The 9,001-nt window shown below is 52.2% G+C and overlaps 1 pseudogene; it reads left to right on the plus strand.

The window, feature by feature from the left end:
- The first annotated feature begins 4,125 nt into the window (after positions 1–4,125).
- On the plus strand, positions 4,126–8,679 carry LOC119437378 (DNA (cytosine-5)-methyltransferase 1-like; annotated as a pseudogene).
- Positions 8,680–9,001: the final 322 nt, after the last annotated feature.

Below are 9,001 nucleotides of genomic sequence, written 5' to 3' on the forward strand. Positions count from 1 at the left end.
GGGCCGACGAGCTTCGGACACGGACAAACGTGCAACGACGAACACAAGGTGACTCTTATTCGCAGCGTCCCAGCGTTAATACAAGGTTGCCTGACTTTGGTGAATTAGCCGCCACAGACGAGTGTAGGCACAAATAGGAACATTCTTAGTATATTAGGCTTTAGGTTGTAACTTCGTTAGTATTGTCCCCGCGGTGTGTTTTAGTGTGCTTGTTTATTTTTGTTTCCTTTTGTTCGGGTCTTGGGTTCGTGCGTAATTAAAAATCCTTTTGCTGTTTTGCCACGCGCCTGCCTACTCCATCTCCTCTAACACCCGCACGCCCCCGAGATCGGTGACAAAACACATCACAGAATTACAGTGCTGAGAATGCTGCAGTAAGGTAACATATGTGAAACTAACTTTCAGAAATACCTAACTGATATTTGAGGTAGAACAGTTCTCAAACGCACACACTTCGCGCTGGGTGTCTCCGTCCGTCCTAACGCCAGCAGAAACTCCAGCCGCTTAATTACTTCAGACTTAAATTCCTTCACTAGGCCTCACAGGACCGTTCTCCACATAGAAGACGCCGTTGCATGCTAAATACACCACGGGAGAGTGAATAAATCCATCAGAAACTGCCGCCGAGCGTATACCACAGCATACAACATGGGCGTTCGGCCAAACCAGCATGCCAACTGCCCATAGATGGCGCCACAGTCTACGCAATGGCGGTGCCCATGAAAAAATGGTTTATACATGGGGTATACACTTGTCCAAAGTTCAGGTCAGGCGACATGAAACCATGTATACAACATTAGATCATCCTTGCAAATTTTCTTTTGGAAACACAAGCATCGAACGGTTGATCACAACCGCTCGTGTTTTCAAACAATATTAAAATATTCATGAAAACTTAGCAGATAACACAGCATGAAGTGCGAAGCAGGAAAGCGTAACTGCGTGCCAACTCGATCAACAGGTCAATGACATTGTATTAACATGTTCGGAGCATGTTTAAAGCACCTGCAAACCACCCGCTGCATGACATTACGCCTGAATATTAAAAAAATTCCAATACTAACAACACGATCTACTTGCTATCGGTTTGAGAAAGTTAATCACCCACAGGGCGAACTCAATCAACGAGAAATGCACACATTTACCTGTTTTTGAACGCTACCCATAACATAAACGACAAAGCTCGCAGGAAAAATATTAAACATTCCGTATTACTCACCAGTTTCCAGTGAGAGACCCTTGGTCGCGGCCACCTGTCATTATCCCTGCAAAGAGTGAGGCACCGAAACAGCTGCGTTAAGGTCGTTTCACATGGTGCGATTTTCATCGCACCGGAAGTGTGATTTCCGACACATGCGACGAAAGTTGCAGTCGCAGGGCCGATTCTGCGATTTTTGGCTGCGACCAACCGGTTCGTCGCAGCCGATGACCATTCGATCAGCGTCGCAGCAATCGCTGCGATTTTCCGTCGAAATTGTGCCAAGAGCTATTTCGTGGTCCGTTTTGGAAAATGATAGCGGTCGCTCAACGCAACGTTTATAGATACTTTTTTGTCTATAAATATTGGCTCAACAAGCCTCGAACAGTGCAACTAATTGAGTGTAGCCTTGGATTGCGCAATCGGTACGTAACATCAGCACCGACAGGCGAACAGTGCAGATAAAAACTTGTAGGTCAGATTCGGTTGTGTGATTTATATGCGTTTGTTGACACCCTACGTTGCTAATCACGCGATGCTTTTTTTAGGTTGGCTTCGGGTGCTGATAGTATGTACTTTTGCATAATTTTTCCGTTATTCACACGCGCTGCGAGTTGGTAAATAGTACAAGGTGTCCCTCACGGGAAGGCATGGCCTTCGGATGTCGTCCCAATTTTCTGGTTGTAGAGACAACTCACAATATATGAAAACGCCACAGTTTTTGCACGGTACGCTTTTACGGACGGAACAATTTAAAGAATATGCAACTACGGACAAATGCTACGGTCAATAGGTCACGCTATATGCGTGACCTATTGCAGTTACCTCGAGGTAGCAGCTATGGACACTTTTGCATTCGCAGCTGGCCACTCAGACACTCAAGTGTGTTCAGTGTGTACTTGTACTTAGGCACACTTATTATTGTCTATATCTCAAAAATTTAATGTGGCTCCTCAAAATTTGGAGAATGTTTGGATTCTGAGGCTTGCAAAGGTAAATATTTTTATTCCATTCTCATTCAAGGTGAAAGCTCATACAAAAGCTTAGAGATATTGTCAGTGCCCCTCACTTTCCCTCAGAACATAAGAAGTCTTACTGAGATTCTAGCAGCTTTTCAACAGCAAGAAATGGAATAAGCTTCCCCTGTTTTCAGCATTAGGTTAAGGCAGTCAATTCAGGGAGGCATAAAGTTTTGCTAATACAATCAATTCGGGAATACAAGATTAGATTGTACCTTGACGCTTTCCTAGAACTTTCTTAATTTGGTCAAATAATCTAGTTTGAAATGGCTCCAGTTAGCATGCTCTACCATTGGTATAATATAGGTTAAGTACATGACTAGCTTAACAGACTGGGATGATGGCTTTCATTTCCAGGAAAGGAACCATAGTGCCTGCTCCAGCTGCATATGTTTTTGGTTATCTGGAGTTTTCAGCCTCACTCTTAGATAATGTGCTCAAGCAGGTAGAAGCACACGTATGCTATTAGCGGATAGTTACGATATTTTCTTACTTTACACTTGCCAATATGAATACAAAATGTGAACATTCGATTTTGCTATTAAACAAACCTACTCCTAACAACCTATTTTAGTGTAAGCCGTGGGGCTACGCGGCTGCGCTACGTACTGCAGAATATTGACTTAAGCTTCTTGATACAGATTAAAAGCACACTAACAGCGCGAGAAACAGGACGAGAAAATAAACGACGTCCATGTCTGTCAGAATGATATGATACTATGTACACAAGTGACTGCAGCTCCCCCCAAAAATGTGGTGTCGGCTTTTACGCCTTTCGAAATATTCAGAGAGCACTTGTATGAATAATTACAGCACACGCGCCGAGACGGACGAACCAGGCTGGCGCTAAGATTAACGTTCACAACGCAAATTCCATGGCACGTTCAGCAATTACACACAGATCATTTGCGGCTTCCTTCAGGGGCCGACGTGAGCTTTTGGGTTGGTGTTCGCTGCTAAGTTTGGTGCAAGAATATTGCTAGGAGCAGGAACCGCTTATGCGCAATCACGAGCAACATACACACATTCTTTTTTCGGAGGCTGACGTTAAGCACGGGTAGCGCGAGGGTCTCTGCGTTGACTTGACGACTTCGCTGCAGACGAATTCCGAATACTGCATATGCGATGACAACCGCTAGAGGGGCTTGTTGATAGGTCCTCTTGTAATTTGTTGTACCGCAGGAAGAACGACACGGGCATAAAACACACACGAGACAGCACACAGCGCTGAACGACAACCAGCGATCAGCTGTTTACGTCCGCCATTTCTCCTCGTATTGAACTTCATAAACCGCTGTTGCGCACTCGAAAACAAATTAAACTTTGAAGCGTTTTTAAATTACAAAACACACGTATTATTTGGGCCTAATAAAGAGAGGTCAATTATAACGCACCCGTTTTTTTCATTACATTAAAGAAATTACATGGCTTGTGCAACAAAACCATGCAGCAAGCAACCCTGGGCGTCGCACTAGTCCCGTTGTTCAAATCGCAGTCATGTGAATGAGCCCTAAAAAAATCACATTGCGACGCGTGCGATCTCGCCTATTTTTTCGCTCCGGCCGCAGCATGTGAAACAGTTGCGAATACCGATGCCGCCGAGCCGAAAACGACAGGTGCTGCTTTGTTTTTTGGCATGGCTCGGCGGCGTCCTCCGTAACTATGGTAACGCTACTCTATAACGAAGGCTCTATTACGTACACACAGACAACACTACAAAACAAAATAAATACAAAATATGTTAGGCAAAGAAAAAGTCGCTATCATTTTTTTTTCCGGCGGTATTATCAATTGGTAAGCGGGACTGAGCAGCAAGCGATAAGAAGGCGGCGCCACCGCCGCTTCGCGCGCTATGTTTTTCGCGGAAAACCGCTTGTAGCGTGGGGGTCTTTGTTAGCCGGTCCCCCGTGTATGTGGTGTTGGTGACCGATTTTATCTCGCAATATAGTTTGTTCTCCGCGAAAGACGTCACCGACAAGATGGAAACTGTCAACGGGGTGCCCGTGTCCACCGTGAAATTGGATACGACGAACGGCAAGTGCTCATCGGACGAGAAATGCGGCGGGGCGAACGGAGGCTCGGACGACCGCGAAGGGAGCGACGACAAAGAGGAGTTGCCGTCGCCGCCGGCCGCCAAGCTCAAAGGTGGGAAACGCAAGCGACGCTCCAACGGCGACGCTGCCGGCGGCAGCCAGCCTACCCTGACCGCGCTGTTTAGTCAGATGGCGAAGCGCGTCAAGAGCGAGAAAAAACCGGCTGTCGCGGAGGTGAGCTACACCCGTTGCTCCGACTGTCGGCAGGTGCTGGACGCCGCCGAGTTGCGGCTTTTCGAGGGTGACCCGGCGGACGCCGTCGACGAGTTCTCGGCGCTTACCGACCCGCGGTTGAGCGTGTTCGATAACGAGGCCGCCGTCGACGACGGCGGCGACGACGTGATGGACACGCCGCAGCACAAGCTCACGCAGTTCGCTGTCTACGACCGGCACACGCACCTGTGCCCCATCGACGCCGGCCTGATCGAGCGCGACGTGGAGCTCTACTTCAGCGGGTACGTGAAGCCCATTTACGACGAGGACCCTTCCCCCGAGAACGGCATATGCTGCAAGGCGTTGGGACCGATCGGAGCCTGGTGGACCGCGGGTTTCGACGGTGGCGAGAACGCTGTGATCGGATTCACCACTCCGTACGCCGACTACGTGCTCATGTCGCCCAGCGAGCAGTACGCGCCCTTCATCGACGCCATCAAGGAAAAGATCTACATGAGCAAGTTGGTGATCGAGACGGTCGTGAAGGACCCGAACACCACGTACGAGGACCTGCTCAACAAACTCGAGCTGACGCCCCCGCCTCAGGGCATCGCCAAGTTCACTGAGGACTCGCTGCTTCGAAATGCCCAGTTCGTTATCGATCAGGTGCAGAGTTTCGACGTTACCGGAGACGACGACGAGGTGCACCTGATCGTGACGCCCTGCCTGCGGAGCTTGGTTAACCTGGCTGGCGTGACGTTGGGTCAGCGGCGAGCGATGCGGCGCGGTCGACGCAAAGCGTTGCCCAAGAAGTCCGTCTGTACGTTGGCTACGACAACGCCGCTCGTACGAGACGTCTTCGAGGTGCTGTTCCACGGTCAGATCGATGACAAGGCTTCCAACGCTGCCCGTCGCAAGCGGTGCGGAGTTTGCGAAGCGTGCCAGTCGGCCGACTGTGGCAAGTGCAGGGCGTGCAAGGACATGGTGAAGTTTGGAGGCACGGGCAGGCAGAAGCAGTGCTGCATAGAGCGGCGCTGCCTCAACAAGGTCTTCCAGGAAGCGGAAGAAGACGACGGCGACACGGAAGAGATGGAGGACAAGCTCGACCGCAAGGCCGTGCAGGCGGAGGCGCCTGCATCGCGCAAGACGATGCAGCGCGGTGGCAGCCACGTCTGCTGGGTTGACGACAAGCCGGTCGCCACGCTCAACAAGAAATCGTACTTCTCGCGTGCCGTGGTCAACGGCCACGAGCTGCGATGGGGCGACTTCGTGCTCGTCACCCCCAAGGATCCCGGTACACCGCTGTACGTGGCCCGAATTGTCTACATGTACGAAACTTCGTGGGGCGAGAAGATGTTCCACGCGCACTGGTTCTGGAGGGGTTCGGACACCGTGCTGGGCGAATCGTCCGATCCTCGCGAGCTCTTTCTCGCCAACGAATGCGAGAACCAGAGTCTCAGCACAGTGAATGACCTCTGTACAGTGGTGCTCAAACCCGCAGCCCAGGACTGGTTCTCTCGTGGTGGCGTGCACAGTTTGGAGGACGAATGCGTGCTGCAGGGTGACGACGACGGAAGGTCGTTCTTCTACCAGAAGGCCTACGAACCGGAGCACGCGCGCTTCATCGACCCGCCCGAACTGTCTTGCCCAGAGGAGTGCGACGTGACGCAAGCGTGTACCTCGTGTCGTCATGCAGAAGCGCAGGGGAAACTGGAGACTCCTGTTCCGGGAGAGGTCATCGAGGAAGATGGCGGCAAACTCTGCTATTCGAGCATCTTGTTCCAGGGCAACTCGTTCTGCGTCGGCGAGTGTGTCTTCCTGGAGCCGGATGCGTTCCAGTTTGACTTCAAGCCGCCCAAGAGCAAGAACAAGGGCAGCGTCAAAAAGGAAGACGTGGACGAGGACATATACCCAGAGTACTACCGCAAACGTTCCGAGTACATCAAGGGATCAAACGCCGACGTACCCGAACCCTTCAAGATCGGCAAGATCGTATCCATTTATAGAAAATCAGGCAGTGGTAATGCCAAAAACGAGCCCGAAAGGTTCAGGCTGAGGGTCAAGAAATTTTACCGCTCCGAGAACACGCATCAGCCAAAGCTGGACACCAACCTCTGCCTCTTGTACTACTCCGAAGAAGAGGCTGTGGTCGGGCTGAACAAGGTGTGCGGCAAGTGCTACGTTGTGTACAGCGAAAACCTGGCTGAGGACGTCGAAGAGTATCTTCGCCGAGGCCCTCACCGCTTCTACTTTACCGAAGCGTACGACAGTGAGACCAAGCGTTTCGTGGAGCCTTCATCCAAGGCACGCATGATGGGCTGTCTCGGCAAGGGCAAGGGTAAGAAAGGCAAGAGTTCGAGCAATGCCGTCAACATCGAACCGCCCGAAGAGTACTACGTGCCGCAGCGCAAGCTACGCAGTCTCGACGTCTTCGCGGGCTGCGGAGGCCTGTCCGAGGGATTCCACCAGGCCGGCGTCAGCGAGTCCTGCTGGGCCATCGAGCGGGAAGAGCCCGCGGCCACGGCCTTCCGTCTGAACTTCCCGGACTGCCACCATCTTCACCGACGACTGCAATCGTCTCTTGCGCCTGGTAATGGACGGCGAGACCGTCAACGAGCATGGGCAGGCGCTGCCGCAGAAGGGAGACGTCGAGCTGCTCTGCGGCGGACCTCCGTGCCAGGGCTTCAGCGGTATGAACCGCTTCAACTCAAGGCAGTACTCCCAGTTCAAGAACTCGCTCATTGCCTCATACCTGAGCTACTGCGAGTACTACCGGCCGCGCTTCTTCTTGCTCGAGAACGTGCGCAACTTCGTCTCGTTCAAGCGCAGCATGGTTCTCAAGCTGACCCTGCGCTGCCTCATCAGCATGGGTTACCAGTGCACCTTCGGCGTGCTTCAGGCCGGGAACTACGGAGTACCGCAGACTCGCAGGAGAGCCATCATCCTGGCGGCTGCCCCGGGAGAAAAGCTTCCGCTCTACCCGGAACCGCAGCACGTGTTCGCTCCTCGGGCCTGCCAGCTGACCGTAATGGTGGACGACCGCAAGTATCTGTCCAACTGCAAGTGGTCGTCGTCCGCTCCGCTCAGGACCATCACCGTCCGCGACGCCATGTCGGACCTGCCCGAGATCCGCAACGGCGCCAAGTTCGACGAGATTCCGTACGGCGCCCAGGCCCCGACCCCGTTCCAGAAGAGTCTTCGCGCCGGTGGCGCGGTGCTGCGGGATCACGTGTGCAAGGAGATGGCGCCCTTGGTCGAAGCCCGCATGCGGCACATTCCCCTGGCCCCGGGCTCCGACTGGCGCGACCTGCCCAACACCGTCGTGCGGCTCTCGGACGGTGTGACGTACACCAAGAAGCTGCGCTACACGCACCACGATGCCAAGAACGGCAAGTCGTCGACTGGTGCCCTCCGCGGGGTCTGCCCCTGTGCCTCGGACAAGCCGTGCGACCCGCTGTGCCGACAAGACAACACGCTGATCCCGTGGTGCCTCCCGCACACGGGCAACCGACACAACCACTGGGCAGGGCTGTACGGTCGACTCGAGTGGGACGGGTTCTTCAGCACCACCGTGACCAACCCGGAGCCGATGGGCAAGCAGGGCCGAGTTCTGCACCCCGAGCAGCACCGCGTCGTGAGCGTGCGGGAGTGTGCTAGGTCGCAGGGGTTCCCGGACACTTACCGCTTCTTCGGCACCATCCTGGACAGACATCGGCAAGTCGGCAACGCCGTGCCGCCGCCCATGGCGCGGGCTATCGGACGCGAAATCCTCAAGTGCCTAGCTGACGAAAAGGACAACTGACTCTATAGCGCTGAAATGTGACGATCAAGTGTGCCTTTGGGGAGGATATGGCTCCCAAACTCCGGAAAATGTACGTTTTTGGTGCTCACCATTTTTAGATTGTCACATGCGGTTCGGCCGCTGTGTGTTTCTTTGTGCTGTTTTTTATCCACGGATATTTGCTTTTTGATCTCCGAGGAAAATTGTACCTTTGCTAGACTGCCATTTTACACTCAGCGGCAAATTTGTCGGTTTGTAGCTTTAATTAAGCGTTTAGATATTACCTTATGGCCTCTTGCCGTCTGTAAGAAACGGGCACACGGAAGGCGACTGTTGTGTTGGAAAGGCAATTTCCTGCTGCACTGTATATAATGATTTTATATCACTATTTTTTATGCACCTTAAATAAAGAAAGCCCATGGTATATAGAAAATAGTGGGTGTTTTCAGCGTGTTCTGTTTAAATGTATCAAGTCATTAAAAGTACAACGAACTAGTTCGCTCTTAACAGTTCCTTTGGCGTTTCTGCATGTCGTAGCTTGAGTGCGCGACCTTGCGAAGTTTTCTGACAACGGTCTTCCCAGTGGGCGCATTCATTTAGAGCCATGCGAGTTCCAACTATCAGTACTTAATAAGACGTCATTGCTGAGGTTGTAATTACGTTTAGATTGTTGTCACGCTTGGCAAAGCCGACGGGATTGCTGTACGGTTGAGTGGAAATCGTGTTTTACCATGGTGTCATGTTTCATACAACCAGT

This window comes from Dermacentor silvarum, chromosome 1, assembly GCF_013339745.2.
Source record: "Dermacentor silvarum isolate Dsil-2018 chromosome 1, BIME_Dsil_1.4, whole genome shotgun sequence".
Classification (NCBI taxonomy): domain Eukaryota; kingdom Metazoa; phylum Arthropoda; class Arachnida; order Ixodida; family Ixodidae; genus Dermacentor; species Dermacentor silvarum.